Source organism: Saccopteryx bilineata, chromosome 2, assembly GCF_036850765.1.
Source record: "Saccopteryx bilineata isolate mSacBil1 chromosome 2, mSacBil1_pri_phased_curated, whole genome shotgun sequence".
In the NCBI taxonomy this organism is placed as follows: Eukaryota; Metazoa; Chordata; class Mammalia; order Chiroptera; family Emballonuridae; genus Saccopteryx; species Saccopteryx bilineata.
The window spans coordinates 353,963,964-353,983,048 of NC_089491.1; the positions used below are offsets into that span (position 1 = coordinate 353,963,964).

The following is a 19,085-nucleotide window of genomic DNA, read 5'->3' on the forward strand; positions in this document are numbered from 1 at the left end:
GGCACTGTATCCACTGTGCCACCACCTGGTCAGGCTAGTTTTGTATTCATTGACTGATACTTGTACGTGCCCTGACTGTAAATTGAACCCGTGACGTCTGGTGTGTGAGGTTGATGTTTCATTCACTGAACCACGTGGCCAGGGCTGAGAAGTGCTGTTTGAGAATAACAGTACCTTTAAAGATTTTGTTAGTTGGTGATAATGCTCCCTTATTGTTGGCATCCTCCTCTTATTGGTTATTTTCATTCCAATATCAAAGTGGTGTTTCTTCCTCCAAATACCACCTCTGATCCAGTCAGTGGAACAAAGAGTTATAGCAACTTGTAAGGTCTGCTTGTGTGGCAGACCTTTGCCTGGGCTATTGCTGAAATGGGAAGACACAAAAGAAACTGGTACAATTCTGGAAGGATTACAATATCAGTGACTGCATCAAGAACTTTGCTTGGGCTTGGGGTAATGTCACCAAGGATAATGGCATCTGAAGACACTCAAGGGCTTCATTTATTCATGACTAGCCTGATTTGTGGTGGTGCAGTGGATAAAGCGTCGACCTGGAATGCTGAGGTCGCCAGTTCAAAACTGTGGGATTACCTGGTCAAGGCACATATGGGAGTTGATGCTTCCTGCTCCTTCCCTCTTCTCTCTCTCTCTCCTTCTTCTCTCTCTAAAATGAATAAAGTCTTAAAAAAAAAAAAATCAACAAGGCCTGACCAGGCGGTGGCGCAGTGGATAGAGCATCGGACTGGGATGTGGAGGACCCAGGTTCAAGACTGCGAGGTCACCAGCTTGAGCGCAAGTTCATCTGATTTGAGCAAGGCTCACCAGCTTGGGGCCAGGGTCGCTGGCTTGAGCAAGGGGTCACTCGGTCTGCTGTAGGCCCCCACCTCCTGTCAAGGCACATCTGAGAAATCAATCAATGAACAACTAAGGAACCACAACAAAGAATTGATATTTCTTGCCTGACCTGTGGTGGCGCAATGGATAAAGCATCAACCTGGAAATGCTGAGGTCGCCGGTTCGAAACCCTGGGCTTGCCTGGTCAAGGTACATATGGGAGTTGATGCTTCCAGCTCCTCCCCCCTTCTCTCTCTCTGTCTCTTCTCTCTCCCTTTCCCTGTCTCTCCCTTTCCTCTCTAAAATGAATAAATAAATAAAAAATTAAAAGAATTGATATTTCTCATCTCTCTCCCTTCCTGTCTGTCCCTATCTCTAACTTTGTCTCTGCCACAAAAAAAAAAAAAAAAAAAAAAAAAAAAAAATCAACAAGGCTGTGGTTGAGATGACAAACGACTTTAACTTGGGTGTGGATTAGGATGAAATAGATTCCTGAGAATTGGCTAATGAGGAGGTTTTGGAACTGGAACAGGAACACATATCGGTAACTTAAGATGAAGCAAAAGAAAAGGAAAATGCAGAAGTGAAGGAACCCTCAAGAAAATTTACAGTGAAGGTTAACTGAAGATTTTTCAGACTTTAATAAGCTTAAAACGTTTGAAAATGTGGACCCCAACACCAAAAGGTTTTCATTAATAGAGAGGAATGTACATGACATTATCTGCTTACAAGTAAACCTATGATCAAACCAGCAGGGACATCTTAACTAAAGAGAGTGACACCTACTCAAGAAAAGCCTTGGGCTCCTCCAGGAGGTGTTCCAGAAGAAGGCGTTGTTACTATAGGAGATGACAGCTCCATGCGTGTCACTGTCCCTGAAGACCTTCCAGTGGGACAAGATACAAAGGTGAAGACAGTGATATTGTGAACCTGACCCTGTATAGGCCTAGGCTAATGCGTGTATTTGTGTATGAGTTTTTAACAAAATTTAAAGTATAAAAAATTTATTTTTAATTCATTTTAGAGAGGAGAGGGAGAAACAGAAAGAGAGAGAGAGAGAGAGAAGGGGGAGAACTGGAAGCATCAACTCCCATATGTGCCTTGACCAGGCAAGCCCAGGGTTTCGAACCGGCGACCTCAGCATTTCCAGGTCGACGCTTTATCCACAGCGCCACCACAGGTCAAGCTAAAACATTTTTTTTTAAGATTATGTTTATTGATTTTTTTAGAGAGAGGAGAAAGAGAAAGCGGTGGGATGAGCGGGAAGCATCAACCTGTAGTAGTCGCTTCTCGTATGTGCCTTGACCTGACAAGCCTGGGGTTTCAAACCGGTGATCTCAGCGTTTCAAACATTTCAGGTCGGCACCCTAACCATTGCATTACCACAGGTCAGGCAAAAAAAAAAATTGAAAATAGAAAAGAGTTATAGAATAAGATATAAAGAATATTTTTATATAGCTGTACAATATGTTTGTATTTTAAGCTAAGTGTTATTACAAAAGAAAAAAGTTTAAAGTTAGAGTAAGCTAAAAATTTGTTGAAGAAGTTTTAATAAGACTGGTGTAGCCTAAGTGTGAAGTATTTATAAAGTCTACAGTAGTATATAGACTTTCATGGTAAGTACCCTATACAAGTGCACAAAAAAAAAATTTTTTTTTTTGACAGAGAGAGAGGGACAGATAGGGACAGACAGACAGGAAGGGAGAGAGATGAGAAGCATCAGTTCTTTGTCACGGCACCTTAGTTCATTGATTGTTTTCTCATATGTGCCTTGACGGGGTGAGGGGGGACGGGACAGGACTACAGCACAGAGAAGGACTCCTTGCTCAAGCCAGCAACCTCGGGCTTCAAGCCAGCGATCATGGGGTCATGTCTGTTATCCCACGCTCAACCTAGCCACTCTGTGCTCAAGCCGGTGAGCCTATGTTCAAGCCAGCGACCTTGGGATTTCGATCCTGGGTCCTCTGCATCCCAGTCCATCGCTCTATCCACTGTGCCACCGCATGGTTAGGCAAATGCACTATTTTTATACTACTATATATTTTTCTACTATATTTTTATTATACCATTTTTATATTTAGGTATGTTTAGAGACACAAACACCATTGCCTGTAGTATTAAGTACAGTAACATGTTATATAATATGCTATATACCATTAGTCTAGGTGTGTAGTAGACTGTACTATACCATCTAGGTTTGTGTAAATGCATTCTGATGTTTGCATGATGATGAAATCACCTAACAGTGCATATATCAGAACTTATTCATATGCATCTATTAAACGATGAATGTCTGTATCTGTTTATTTTAAATTAGCCAGTGTATTTTTGACATGTCAAAAGGACATAAAAGTCTGTAATAGCCTTTAATTTGTACTGTCATATATGTTCTGTGTTGGGATGCAGAACTCTTTCAGGGTTAAAGCTTGTATATTTCTTCGCATGATTTTTTTTTTAGCAATATTAGAGAAGTATTCAATGTTTCATAGAGCTTCAGTTATTTGCTATAAACTCGCAGCTAAAGATGGTACAAAATTTAAGCAAAATAGCTGGCTTGAGCAAGAGGTCACTTGGTCTGCTGTAGCCCCCCAGTCAAGGCACATATGAGAAATCAATCAATGAACAACCAAGGAACCGCAATGAAGAATTGATGTTTTTCATCTCTCTCCCTTCCTGTCTGTTTGTCCCTATCTGTCCCTCTCTTTGCTACAAAAAAAAAAAAAAAAGAAAAATAAATTTGAGCAAAATAGAACTTGTTTTAAACTGGATTGTATCTTAAATCCCAAATAACTAATGTATTATTTTTATTTGAAAATAATTTAAAAAAAAAATTAACATTTATGGTTTCTCATTCCTTTGCCCCTCCTAGAAATTAAACAGATAATATTTATCTTTTCCATATAGCTTAATCTTATTTTACTCATTACTAGAGCTGGTCCAGAAAAAGAGTCATCAGGAGATTGCTAAATACAATTTACCAAGCCTTTGACATGCCTGGTAATTAATTAGGTCTGAGGTGGAGCCTAGGAGTGCATTCTAACCAGCAGCTCCGGTGATTCTCATGCAGGAGTCCTTAGGAATGCCTTCAAAAAGTATTTCTTTTCCATTGATGGTATTGTAACATAATTTCAACCAGGGGTTAGCAAACTTTTTATGTAAAGGGCCAGGTAGTAAATATTTTAGGCTTGTGGGCCATACAGTTTGTGTTGCAACTACAACTTGTCTTTGTAGCATGAAAGCAGCCATGGTTAATACATAACAAATGACTGTGGCTGTGTTTCAGTAAAACTTTATTTCTGAACACTGAAATTTTAATTTCATACAATTTTATGTGCCATGAAATACAGTTTACATGTGGATTTTCAACTGTGTGGGAGGTCAGTGTTCCAGCTGGTGTTGTTCCAGGGCCAACTGTGCTAATCTTCCTTTGATTTCTTTCTCTTTCTTTTTTCTTCTTTTTTGAGATAGACAGGGATAGACAGATAGAAAGGGAGAGAGATGAGAAGCATCAACTCATAGTTACAGCACTTTAGTTGTTCATTGATTACTTTCTCACATGTGCCTTGATTGGGGGCCTCAAGCCAGAGACCATGGGGTCATGTCTTTTTTCTTTTTTTTTTTTTCCTGAAGCTGGAAACAGGGAGAGAAAGACAGACTCCCGCATGCGCCCGACCGGGATCCACCCGGCACGCCCACCAGGGGCGACGCTCTGCCCACCAGGGGGCGATGCTCTGCCCATCCTGGGCATCGCCATGTTGTGACCAGAGCCAGTTTAGCGCCTGAGGCAGAGGCCACAGAGCCATCCCCAGCGCCCGGGCCATCTTTGCTCCATGGAGCCTTGGCTGCGGGAGGGGAAGAGAGAGACAGAGAGGAAAGCGCGGCGGAGGGGTGGAGAAGCAAATGGGCGCTTCTCCTGTGTGCCCTGGCCGGGAATCGATCTTTTTTTCTTTTTTTTTTTGTATTTTTCTGAAGCTGGAAACGGGGAGAGACAGTCAGACTCCCGCATGCGCCCGACCGGGATCCAGGGATCCACCCGGCACGCCCACCAGGGGCGAAGCTCTGCCCACCAGGGGGCAATGCTCTGCCCCTCCGGGGCGTCGCTCTGTCATGACCAGAGCCACTCTAGCGCCCCGGGCAGAGGCCAAGGAGCCATCCCCAGCGCCCAGGCCATCTTTGCTCCAATGGAGCCTTTGGCTGCGGGAGGGGAAGAGAGAGACAGAGAGGAAGGAGAGGGGGAGGGGTGGAGAAGCAAATGGGCGCTTCTCCTGTGTGCCCTGGCCGGGAATCGAACCCGGGACCCCTGCACACCAGGCCAACGCTCTACCACTGAGCAAACCGGCCAAGGCCCATGGGGTCATGTCTTTGATCCCACACTGAAGCTGGCGACCTCATGCTCAAACTGGCAACCACAGGGTTTTGAACTTGGGTTCTCAACGTCCCAGGCCAACTCTATCCACTGTGCCACCACCTGGTCAGGCTTAATTTCTTTTTTAACCATTTAAAAATTTATATGCCATTCTTAGCTCATGGGCTATACTGAAAACAGATGGTGGGCTAGACATGGCCCACCAGGCATTGTGTGCAGACATGAACAAGAGTAGGGTGTGGCTCTGAGGCCGTTGCATTCTCTTACAGTATGTGAATAATATTTAGTAGTATAATCTAAAAAGAACTGTATATATTGTCTTATTGTATAAGACTATTGTTTCAGTAGACAGTGAAAGCCAGGGGAATAGCTTTGGGATCCTCTGCCTTTTGACTCTTATTTAAGAGCTCGATTCCTCCATTTTCAGTCTGGAGGCTCAGATACATACAGCCTGGCGCCCTCCAGATGCAATGGGCCTGTGTGCAATAGGGGTATGCAGCGTCACTAGGTTTCTTCCACCCAGTTAATGCAGAAGACTTACCAGGCTATCTTCTGCTCATAATTATAGCGGTATTTGATTAATAAAAATGGGAAATGATTAATACTTTATAAATGAAGTTAATTTGATATAAAATCACCCAGAATGTTGACTTGGACACAGAAGTTCTTGTGGGAAAAATGTTGAGACTCACTGCTTGAGTTTTAAGGATTTTGATTTCATCCAATGAGACATTAAAGGGTAAGATGATCAAAGGGTAGACAACTTTCACTATTGGACTTAGTCTTGTGAATTTTATTCTTTTTTTTTTTTTTTTTCTTTACAGGGACAGAGAGAGAGAGTCAGAGAGAGGGACAGATAGGGACAGACAGGAACGGAGAGAGATGAGAAGCCTCAATCATCAGTTTTTCGTTGCGACACCTTAGTTGTTCATTGATTGCTTTCTCATATGTGCCTTGACTGCAGGCCTTCAGCAGACCGAGTAACCCCTTGCTTGAGCCAGCGACCCTGGGTCATCCAAGCTGGTAAGCATTTTTTTTTTTTTTTTCCTCAAGCCAGATGAGCCTGCACTCAAGCTGACAACCTCGGGGTCTCGAACCTGGGTCCTTCCGCATCCCAGTCCAACGCTCTATCCATTGCGCTACTGCCTGGTCAGGCTGAATTTTATTCTTATAAATTCTGTTTTGTTTTCCTTAAAGTAGTAAGGAAGGATTGAAATCTTACTTATGAAAACATCTGCATTTTCTGAGATTTCGTGGTCCTGCTTCTCAAAGGGCAATAGTGACTTCAGTAACTTTGAAGCACACAATTTTATCTACCTTAGATATAATTGCTGACTTTTTTTTTTTAATTTTTCTGTGTCTAGATCAGTGGTTCTCAACCTTTCTAATGCCATGATCCCGCAATACAGTTCCTCATGTTGCGGTGACCCCAAACCAAAAAATAATTTTGATGGCTACTTCATAACTGTAATTTTGCTACAGTTATGATTCGGAATGTAAATACCTGATATGCATTACGTATTTTCCGATGGCTTTAGGCGACCCCGCTGGGGTCGCGACCCACAGGTTGAGAACCGTTGGTCTAGATGTTCTGACCTACGTAAATCAAAGTTCACTGTTTGACCAAGAAGCTATGATTCTGTTTTCTGATTGACGATTTTACAGTATCACTTACATAGGCCGTAGCACAAACAAGTTTCTAGTTTTGCCCTGGCCGGTTGGCTCAGCGGTAGAGCGTCGGCCTAGCGTGCGGAGGACCTGGGTTCGATTCCCGGCCAGGGCACACAGGAGAAGCGCCCATTTGCTTCTCCACCCCTCCGCCGTGCTTTCCTCTCTGTCTCTCTCTTCCCCTCCCGCAGCCAAGGCTCCATTGGAGCAGAGATGGCCCGGGCGCTGGGCATGGCTCTGTGGCCTCTGCCTCAGGCGCTAGAGTGGCTCTGGTCGCAATATGGCGACGCCCAGGATGGGCAGAGCATCGCCCCCTGGGGGGCAGAGCACCGCCCCTGGTGGGCGTGCCGGGTGGATTCCTGTCGGGCGCATGCGGGAGTCTGTCTGACTGTCTCTCCCTGTTTCCAGCTTCAGAAAAATGAAAAAAAAAATAAAAATAAAAAAATAAAAAAATAAAAAAGTTTCTAGTTTTCACCAAATAAATTTAAATGTGATTGTGGAGTTCTGAAAGCATTTTCTTGGTTTAGATTTTTCAGATTTTTACACTCAAAGATCATCTCATACTAAGAAGTTTTTACATTAATATTCAGATTACAGATAAAGCACAATCAGACTGACCTTGTGTTCCCTAAGTTCTTTGCCTTTGCACTTTTTATTTTCTTCCCCAATGAAATGTACATTTTGGTAGTCTTTAGGTCAGTTGATCTCTTGTGGTCAGATTGTATGACTAATCAACAGACAGACAACTCATGGAAGGGCTGTCTGGTCCCAATGGGGTTACTAATTTTCTGTGTAGAGTCTGGGAAAGCCTCTTATCCTCCATTTACCTCTGATTCCTCATCTGGGAACCATGACAACACAATGACACTGATCCGTGAGAGGCTGAGCATGCTCGTGTGGTTTAAACAAAACAGGTGCTTGAGTTTGCAAGTCCAGGGGGACAGATTAGGGCAGAATCATGAGAGCAGTGCTTCTCACTTTAGTATATGTACTGATCACCTGATTCTGCAGGTCGGGGATGGGGTTTGGGGTTCTGCATTTTTACCAGCTTCCAGGTTAACACTGCTGGGTCTGCGATCACACTTTTTGAGCAGCAAGAGACCTAGGAAAGGGTTTGTGTCCTCCATCTGAAGTCTGAGAATAATGAGACTCTTGAAAGGCAAGAATGGCCTCATGTTTTAAATGGGTTGGTGAAAAAACATGACAGTATAATCTATAAGACACTTCTCCAAGAAAAGACAGTCTTTTCAAGAGATAGTGTTGGGCAGGTTAGACAGATAATGTGGAAAACTAAAATAAAATAAAAAAGAACTAGACCACCATCTCATACCATGCACAAGATTTAATTGTAAGACTCAAAACCATAAAAATACTAGAATAAAACATAGTCAATAAAATCTTGGACATTTCTTGTAGCAGTGTTTTTTCATAATATAGCTCTTTGGGCAAGGGAAAATTAAACAACTGGGACTACATCGAACTAAAAAGTTTTTGCACAGCAAAGAAAACCATCAATATACAACTCACTGTATGAGAGAACATATTCAACAATGTGTTTGATAAGGGGTTAATATCCAAAATTTGTACAGAATTTATATAGCTCAACATAAAAAACAAACAAACACCAATCCAGTTAAAAAATGGACAAATGAGCCTGACCTGTGGTGGCATAAAGCGTCGACCTGGAAATGCTGAGGTCGCCGGTTCGAAACCCTGGGCTTGCCTGGTCAAGGCACATATGGGAGTTGATGCTTCCAGCTCCTCCCCCCTTCTCTCTCTCTTTCTCTCTCTCTCTCTCTCTCTCTCTCTCTCTCTCTCCTCTCTAAAATGAATAAATAAAATTAAAAAAAAATGGACAAATGATATGAACAGACACTTCTTCAGAGAGGATATACAGATGGCCAATATATACGTACAAAAAGATGTTCAACATCACTAATCATCAAGAAATGCAAATTAAAACCACAATGAGATGGCCTGACCTGTGGTGGCGCAGTGGATAAAGCGTCGACCTGGAAATGCTGAGGTCGCCGGTTCGAAACCCTGGGCTTGCCTGGTCAGGGCACATATGGGAGTTGATGCTTCCAGCTCCTCCCCCCTTCTCTCTCTGTCTCTCTCTCCCTCTCTGTCTCTCTTTCTCCCTAAAAAAAAAAAAAAAACCACAATGAGATATTATCTTAGACCTATCAGAATGGCTATCGTCAGTAAATCAATAAAAAACAAATGTTGGCAAGGATATTCAGAAAGGGAACCTTTGTGCTTGTGGGAATGCAGATTGAAACAGTCACTGTTAAATACAGTATGGAGTTTCCTCAAAAAATTAAAAATGGAACTGCCTTATGACCCAGCAATTCTACTTCTGGCAATATATCTGAAGAAACCTGGAACACTAATTCAAAAGAATATGTGCACCCCAGTGTTCATTGCAGCTTTATTTACAATAGCCAAGATTTGGAAGCAGCCCAAGTACCCATCAATAGATGCGTAGATAAAAATGCAATGGTACATTTTACATATTGGAATGCTACATGGCCATGAAAAAGAGGGAAATGTTACCTTTTGTTACAGCATAGATGGACTTGGAGAGTATTATGCTACGTTGAATAAGTTGGTCAGAGAAGACAAATACCATATGATTTCAGCCATGTGGAATCTAACAAACAAAAGCAAATAAAATATAGAGAAACAGACTCATAGATACAGAAGGCAGACTGATGGCTATCAGAGGGGGTGGGGCATGGGAAGCGCGGTGGAAAAGGGTGAATTTTGGGATTAGGCAAATAAAAACAACCCTCATAGACACGAACAGCAGTATGGTGATTACCAGAGGGGACGGGTGGGAGGAGTGGAGGGAAGTAAAGAGGATAAAGGGATAAATGGTAACAGAAAGAAACTTCACTTTGGGTGGTAAACACAATACAATATACAGAATTGTACACTTGAAACTTACATAATTTCACCCCAATAAATTCAATAAATTTAAAAAGACCCCCCCAAAAAAGAAAAAAGAAATAACGTTTTTTAACATCTTTGACTTTTACTTTGACCTTGTACCTTCTCTGCATTGTTGTGGCTCTCAGCAAATACACTGTGCCACAGTCCCCAGCAACACTTACTGTTGAACAAATGTCATGAACTCAATAAATGTGGTTGTGTGAGTGAGTGACAAGTAATTTAAACACCCATGTGGATGAAGATAGAATTCAAAAATTAAACTCCACGTATGAACATGGTACCCAAACAGATTACTTCATGGTATCCAAACAAATGCACACCACCGCCTTTTATAGTTTCTTATCCCTATTCTGCTCGTTTTATCACCAGCATGGGAGTCTATGAATTGATCGTATAGAGCTGAATTTGTTAATCCTATGAATAGCACGAACGTTCATTAACGTCCTTGTGCCTCCTGACCATCCAGAGCAAGATTTATTTATTTAGTTAGTTAGTTAGTTTGTTTTTGTATTTTTCTTTTTTTTAATTTTTCTTTTATTAATTTTTAGAGAGAAGAGAAAGAGAGAGAGAGAAGGGGGAGGGAGGGAGGAACAGGAAGCATCAACTCCCATATGTGCCTTGACCAGGCAAGCCCAGGGTTTTGAACTGGCGACCTCAGAGGTCCAGGTCGATGCTTTATTCACTGCGCCACCACAGGTCAAGCTTTTGAATTTTTCTGAAGTTGGAAACAGGGAGGCAATCAGACAGACTCCCACATGAGCCTGACCGGGATCCACCCGGCATGCCCACCAGGGGGTGATGCTCTGCCCATCTGGGGCATTGCTCTGTTGCAACCAGAGCCATTGTAGCACCTGAGGCAGAGGCCACAGAGCCATCCTCAGCGCCCGGGCCAACTTTGCTCCAATGGAGCCTTGGCTGTGGGAGGGGAAGAGAGAGACAGAGAGAAAGGAGAGGGGGAGGGGTGGAGAAGCAGATGGGTGCTTCTCCTGTGTGCCCTGGCCGGGAATTGAACCCGGGACTCCTGCACGCCAGGCCGATGCTCTACCACTAAGCCAACTGGCCAGGGCCCGATTGATTTATTTTAAAGATGTGTAAAGCAACATTAAAAAAAGGCAAATGCATGTTCTTCTTGTTTCCATAAAATGGTTATTAAACAAACATGATTTTAAGTTAATAAAACTATAACAGGAACTAACTTTATTTTTTGGAAAAAAAAATTCACTCCTGGGGGTCAGCGAGCATGAAAAAAATTCACTATTCAAAGGCTTAAAGTCTTTGTAGCTTTGTCACTCATTTGGTATGCTTTTCTTTCTGTTCTCATCAGGTGGACTGCCCATGTTCTTTGGACTGTGATGTGTTCTCCATCCAGCAGCTGGATGTAGTCTGTTAGATTCAGTTAGTGGGCTAGTGATCCACATGAGGACATTGATATGTCCAGCCAGGTGACGACTACACAGACATTTATTGTAAGAGAGAGATAGTGAGAAGGGAGAGGTGGAAGGGCGGAGAAGCAGATGGTCACTTTTCCTGGGGTGCCCTGGCCAGGAATCAAATCTGGGACATCAACATGCCTGGCCGATACTCTACCGCTGAGCCAACTGTCCAGGGCTGCTTCTGTTTTAAAAGGGTGACTTGAAGGTTTTTAAAGAACTAGCTACATACTTACTTTGATGGAGAAAATGTGATTACACAGGCTTTTTTTTTTATTTTATATTTTATTTATTGATTTTTTTTTTTTTTTTTTAGAGAGAGAGGAGTGAGAGAGAGAGACAGAGAGAGAGAGAAGGGGGAGGAGCAGGAAGCATCAACTCCCATATGTGCCTTGACCAGGCAAGCCCAAGGTTTCGAACCGGCGACCTCAGTGTTCCAGGTCGACGCTTTATCCCACTGCGCCACCACAGGTCAGGCCATACACAGGCTTTTCAGTTATAAAAAAATAACAATGTAAACCCCCAGTACATACTGGGATCCTCTGAAATTCCTAAAACTAAAGCTATTTAGTCAGATCATTTTACAGTCATCTCTAGGACCATTGTGGCCATTTTCTGCTTATTCATCATGAGGCGAAAAGCAGGGGATAGAATTTCGGTTCTTTAACTGCTGATTCTAGTGGTTGTCATGGTTTTTTTTTAAAAAGGGAAGTAGCCTCTGTGTCACTGGGATGGATGCTGCAAATAGACCGTGACTCCTAGCAGTGATTCTGAGTCTGTTCTAGGTGTGGTGCCCTCTTCCCAAGAGCTCTGCAGGGCAGGAAGTTGTCTGTTGTTAATAGCTTATGTGTTACTGAAATTACAGGCCCACTGGCAGACACTTAATTCTTCATTTTGTTTAGCACATGGCGCTTTGATGCTTATTATTCAAAGAGATCAGCATCATCTCTGATGAGACAGTATTTACAACTTGTAAAAGAAATACCTCTCTGTGGTTGGTTTAGGACAGCTCCTCCCTTTTGTCTTTGAACCCATGCTAACCCTCCTCCCCTGGCCAAAAAACATTTTTCCCTGACAAAGTAAATGCAGCTCTAAGAGCAACTGGGGAGGGCTGAGTTGAACACCATGGACAGCGACAGGGACAGTCTTTGGCTGTGGTCGTCCTGGTCCCACAGACCAGTGTGATGCAATGGGAGTGGCGTATTCAACTCAGAGCACCTTGCAATCATTGATCCCTCAAACGTGGGTCAGTCTTTTACTCTCCTGATAGATACCCTTTTTCTGTCTTCCAGTACACATTCACTAAATTGATTTTGACAAATCTGTGATGTTAACCCCATACTTTTATTCTTTATAATCAGAATATGCTCATCTTAGAACTGAGCAAACAAAGGCTTCTTTTTTTTGGTGTACTGTGGGACTTCTTGCTGAGGTCCCTTTGCTATCAGGAGGGCTTTCTGTGTCCTGGTGTGCCAGTTTGGCAGTATTTTCCTATTCTAGGCAATAAGAGAAACTGGAACAGCTTAGTTGATCTGGGCTGTCTTTTCTGTGTCATTTAGAAATGTTCTTAGGTATATCCAAGACCCCTTTCGTGCATTGAGGGCACTGGTCGGTGATGACAGAGTACTGTAGGCAGGTGATGAGAACACAGCCCACAGTCACACACACAGAAGCACTGTGTGGGTTGGAGCTAGGAGTCCGACACCTTGGATCTTTTCTTGGTTTAGTTATGTGTGTGCTCCAAGCAGAAATCATCTCACCCTTTCTGAACTTTGTAGTTTCTGACCTGTAAAACGGGTCAGGAGTGTTTGTTAGAGGAGCATCTGTGGTGTCTGTGCCCTATGGGTGCTCTCTGGCCGAGGCTGTTTTTCTGTATCTTGGACCCAGCTTTGGCTTAAGCAGGTTTGTTGGCATGGGACTGACTAGCAGCAGCAGGGAGGAGAATCATGTCTGCCTCACTTGGATTCTCTCCTGAGGACCCACAGTCTGTTTCTTTTCCCTGTAGCACCCTAACCCTATCCGTGCCCAACAAATGAGAGTTGATAGACTACTAGGCTACTGGCCCACCCATTACTTACCCTTGGCCCTTGATGAAAGGTCTTTCTGCTGAGAAGGCCAGTGAGCCTGGGACCCCTGCCTCAGGAGGGCAGGTGGCCTCCCAAACAGAATAATTATTTGAGAGACCACAAGACTGAGTCCCTCTTAACTAGACATTAACTAAATTAACCTGGTTGGATATTTGATTAGCATCTTCTGGATTTTCCATATTGAGGATTTTGAAAGCCCAATTTTGTGATTATACGGTGACCTTTTTAAACTATTGGAATTCTGCTAGGGAAAGACTTTGGGAGTGACCAGATACTGCTGCAGGACAGCTTATTCTCATGTAAAAGTTTTGCCATTTCTATTTCCATTTAACACCCACAGCCACACATCTTATGTGAGACTACTTCCTCTTTTTTTTTAATGAGAGGAGTGGGGATAGAGACAGACTCCGTATGGTCCCTGACCAGGACCAACCCCCATCTAGGGCCAATGCTCTGCCCATCTGGGGCCTTGCTCACAACTGAGCTATTGCAACTACTTCTTCCTCCTCATAAAGCAACTACACCTATATATTCTCCATGTACCCCTGTATCATTAGTTGTCAGAGGTGGGCCTCCAAAGAGGGGTGTAATCTCGGGTGAGGCAAGGACAGTTTCTGGGGAGAGACTTGGGATCTCTCAGCACCAGCACTCTTAAGTGTCTCAGTCTTGAAGGGGTAATCTGGGAGGTACATCACGCAGCCACCTCTGGAGTGGACTCACGGTGCATCCTCTGACCAGCAGTGTCAGCATCACCTGGGAAGTGGCAGTTTTCCAGCCCCACTCCAGAACTGTGACTCAGACATGGGGTCAGGCTTGGCAGTCTGTTTTGACAAGCTTTCCAGGTGATTCCGATGCATATTTAAGTTTGAGAATCACTACATTATAAAGCTATAAAACTATTTTTATTTTTCAGGGTGTGTGTGTGTGTGTGTGAGAGAGAGAGAGACAGACAGACAGACAGAGAGGGACAAACGGGAAGGACAGAGATGAGAAGCATCAATTATTCACTGTCATACCTTAGTTCATTGATTGCTTTCTCATATGTGCCTTGATTGGGGGGGCGGGCTACAGCAGAGCAAGTGACCCCTTGCTTGAGCCAGTGACCTTTGGGCTCAGGCCAGAGACCATGCGCAAGCCAGTGACCCCACACTGAAGCTGGTGAGCCCACACTCAAGCCAGATGAGCCTGCACTCAAGCCGGCGACCTTGGGGTTTTGAACCTGGGACCTCTGTGTCACAGTCCGACACTCTATCCACTGTGCTACCACCTGGTCAGGCCTTCGGGGTTTTTTTTTTTTTTCTTTTTTTTGAGGTACAATCGACATACAAAATATTAGCTTCAGGTGTACAACAATTTGATATTTGCATGTATATTGCAAAATGATCACAATGGGTGTGTCACTATATATAAATTTTGAAACTTTTTTTCTTGTGATGAGAATTTTCAAGATTTAGAAACTGCAGTACAGTATTAACTATAGTCACCATGCTCTATACATTTTATCCCCATGACTTATTTTATAACTGGAAGTTTGTACCTTTTAACTCTCTTAATTCATTTAGCCCCTCTCCTCTGGCAACTACTAAGCTGTTATGTTTTCTGTATCTGGGACTTTGGAATATTTTTTTTTTAATTTCACATATAACTGATACCATGGGGCAGTGGTTCTCAAACTTTTTGAAGTCGGGGCACATTTAAAATCCTACAAATAATTGTAGCTGCACTATATACAAATTTCTGAGAAATGTTATAATAATTAAGTCAAATATGAAAGAAAAAATATAAAGTCCAAGTGTGCTTTTATGGTAACTAAACGAAATAAATACGACAAAATTAAATTTATTCTAATATTAAAGAAGTTATTTGTTGTTTTTTTTACAGAGACAGAGAGAAAGTCAGAAAGAGGGATAGATAGGGACAGACAGGAACGGAGAGAGATGAGAAGCATCTATCATTAGTTTTTCATTGCGAGACCTTAGTTGATCATTGATTGCTTTTTCATATGTGCCTTGACTTTGGGGCTACAGCAGACTGAGTAACCCCTTGCTTAAGCCAGTGACCTTGGGTCCAAGCTGGTGAGCTTTTGCTCAAACCAGATGAGCCCGCACTCAAGCCGGCAACCTCGGGGTCTTGAACCTGGGTCCTCTGCATCCCAGTCCAACGCTCTATCCACTGCGCCACTGCCTGGTCAGGCCCTTTCTTTCCCTCCCTCCCTCCCTCCCTCCCTTCCTTCCTTCCTTCCTTCCTTCCTTCCTTCCTTCCTCCCCTCCTTCCTTCCTCCCCTCCCCTCCCTCTCATACATTCATACATTCATACATGCCTTGACTGGTGGGCTCAAGCTGAGCCAGTGACCCCTGTGCTCAAGCTGGCAACCTCAGGGTTTCAAAACTGGGACCTCAGGCCTGACCAGGCAGTGGCGCAGTGGATAGAGCATCAGACTGGGATGCGGAGGAGCCAGGTTCGAGACCCTGAGGTCACCAGCTTGAGCGCGGGCTCATCTGGCTTGAGCAAAAAGCTCACCAGCTTGGGCCCAAAGTTGCTGGCTCGAACAAGGGGTTACTCAGTCTGTTGAAGGCCCATGGTCAAGGCACATATGAGAAAGCAATCAATGAACAACTAAGGTGTCGTAACAAAAAAACTGATGATTAATGCTTCTCATCTCTCTTCGTTCTTGTCTGTCTGTCTCTATCCCTTTATCTGACTCTCTGTCCCTGTTTAAAAAAAATAAATAAATAAGGGATCCAAAACTGGGGCCTCAGCATCCCAGGTCAGTGCTCTATCCACTGCACTATCAGTGGTGAGGTGAGATTTATACTATTATGTTTTCCTGGTACTAACTTGCACCCTTGTCAGCTTAAATAAGTCCTTTTAATATTTCTTGTAAGGCTGGTTTAGTGGTGATGAACTACTGTAGCTTTTGCCTGTCTGGAAAACTTTCTCCTTCCTTAATTTCCAATGACAACTTTGCTGGGTATTCTTGATTGGGAGTCTTGATTTTCTTTCAGCATGTTGAATATATACTACTGCCCTCTAATCTGCAAAGTTTCAGCTTAAAAATCTGATTATAGGGTGTTCTTTGTATATAAAATAACTTGTTTTTGTTTTGCTGGTTTTAAGATTTTCTTTTTAAAAAAAATTTTATTTTTTTAATTTTTTACAGAGACAGAGAGAGAGTCAGAGAGAGGGATAGACAGGGACAGACAGACAGGAACGGAGAGAGATGAGAAGCATCTATCATTAGTCTTTCATTGCCCATTGCAACCCCTTAGTTGTTCATTGATTGCTTTCTCATATGTGCCTTGACCGCGGGCCTTCAGCAGACTGAGCAGCCCCTTGCTGGAGCCAGCGACCTTGGGTTCAAGCTGGTGGGCTTTTTTGCTTAAACCAGATGAGCCCGCGCTCAAGCTGGCGACCTCGGAGTCTCAAACCTGGGTCCTCTGCATCCCAGTTTGATGCTCTCTCCACTGCGCCACTGCCTGGTCAGGCAAGATTCTCTTCTTACATTTAAAATATATATATTTTTAATTTTATTGATTTGAGAGACAGAAATATCAATCCATTTCTGTGTGTGCCCTGACTGGGGATTGAACTAGCAACCTTGGCATACTGGGATGACATTCTAACCAACTGAGTTATCTGGTCAGGGCTCTCCTTGTTTTTAACTTTAAACATTTTACAGTGTTTTGGAGTGACTCTCTTTGGGCTCATCTTATTCGGAGGTCTTGGGCTTCCTGGATATGGATGTTTGTTTCTTTTCCAGGTTAGGGAATTTTCAAGCCCTTATTTCTTCAAATAAGTTTTCTGCCTTTCTCCCTGTCTTTTCTATCTGGGACCCCTGTAAAAAATAATGAAAATTTAAGTGTGATGGTTACCTGATAAAGGCAGACAGACAGGTGGGAGAGGAACACATTCTTAATAATGCTTATTGGTATTATATTGTTATATAAATAAATAAATAAATAAGAGAGCCAAGCTGGAAGAGAAAACAAATTTCAATTCCAAATTGCTCTCCTTAGCACCACTTCCTGTAGTTGGCATTGACGGCAGCAGGCACATCTGCAGCACTGCTCTTCATGAAGGGGTCTCCTGCATCTGGCTTAGCTGTGGTGTCTGTCTAGCACACTACACAGTCTCCCACACTGCTGGGTTGACTAAGGGCACAGGGAAGAGACTTCTAGCTTGTTTGCATCTCTTCCTGGCCCATGAACAATATGTTACATTTCATCGATATGTTGTGGTCTCTGAATCTCCTCCTTTTAAACCTTTGTCTTTGGACAAAACCTTACTTATATTTGTCACACTGTGCCCATGTGTCATTAGTAAAAAGCTGAGACTTAGGTTGGTATTTTTCTTTTATAAGGTGAGAGACAGGGAGGCAGAGAGACAGACTCCCACATGTGCCTTGACTGGGACCCACCCTGCAAGCCCCGTTCTTGGCAATGTTCTGCCCATCTGAGGCCGTTGCTCCATCACTCCATTGCTCAGTAACCGAGCTATTTTAGTGCCTGAGCCATCCTCAGTGCCTGGAGCCAACTTGCTCAAACCATTCAAGCCATGGCTGTGGCAAGGGAAGAGAGAAAGAAGGGTAGAGAAGCAGATGGTTGCTTTTCCTGTGTGCCCTGACCAGGAATCAAACCTGGGACATCCATATGCTGGGCCAACCCTCTACCAGTGAGCTAACTGGCCAGTGCCAGGTTGGTATTTCCTTTTTTCTTTTTTGTATTTTTCTGAAGTGAGAAGTGGGGAGGTAGAGAGAGAGACTTCCACATGTGCCTGGCCAGTAACCACCCTGCATGCCCACTAGGGGGCAATGCTCTGCCCATCTGGGGTGTTGCTCTGTTATAACTGGAGCCATTCTAGTGCCTGAGGTGGAGACCATGGAGCACATGGACCCACTTTGCTCCAATGGAACTTTGGCTGTGGGAGGGGAACAGAGAGAGGAGAGGGGGAAGGGTGGAGAAGCAGATGGGCACTTCTCCTGTGTGCCCTGGCTGGAAATTGAACCCAAGATTTCCGTGCACCAGGCCGATACTCTATTGCTGAGCCCACTGGCCAGGGACTCTTTTTTTTTTTATTTTTAAGAATGTATTTATTTTAGAGGGCGGGAGAAGGGGGGGAGGAACAGGAAGCATCAACTCCCATATATGCCTTGACCCGGCAAGCACAGTGTTTCAGACTGACGACCTCAGTATTCCAGGTCATCATTTTATCCACTGTGCCACCACAGGTCAGGCCAGTTGGTGTTTTTGACCAGTGCATTCTTTAAATGCATATCTAGATATAGTTAGCACGCTTTCTACTTCCTAGATTCATTCTAGTCAAAGCCAATTAAGTAAAAATAATCTAAGAATTCTTTTGAATTTCTTGATTGGTCACATACTTGTCTCCTTGTGTTTCTGCAGATCTGATTTATATTCACTGTGATCGATCAGAACTCTCACTAGGACTTTCCGGATCCAGACCCAGGACCGCAAAGGAACTAGACCCCTCCCAAGTGAGTAAGTAGCCCCAGCACTCCCTCAGTCTGTGGAATTAGGGATGGTCTGGTCTGACTGAAATCACTTGGCACCCTATAGTATCCTGGGTGGCGAAAAGCACACTTTCCAGTAGACACAGACTGTAAAGCAGTGTGAATCTGCAGTGAGAAGAATTGATATCTAAAAATCTCAGGAAACCAATCATTTCGTTTTCTGTTTTTACTAATTATACTATGTAGAACTTATATAAAATTGATTGACTTATAGT

At 43.4% G+C, this 19,085-nt stretch overlaps 1 protein-coding gene across 10 annotated transcripts in view; it reads left to right on the top strand.

The window, feature by feature from the left end:
* Positions 1 to 19,085, top strand: part of DUSP14 (dual specificity phosphatase 14) — a 39,143-nt gene that overhangs the window by 17,846 nt on the left and 2,212 nt on the right. For 2 of the 10 annotated variants that reach the window (XM_066262800.1, XM_066262802.1), the window contains 2 exons: positions 6,165 to 6,223; positions 18,743 to 18,838. The gene's annotated coding sequence lies outside the window, so the exon portion shown is untranslated. Of the gene's footprint in view, positions 1 to 6,164; positions 6,224 to 6,253; positions 6,350 to 18,742; positions 18,839 to 19,085 lie in introns of all 10 variants that reach the window. The other 8 variants (XM_066262810.1, XM_066262809.1, XM_066262801.1 and 5 more) reach the window with 5 other exon arrangements.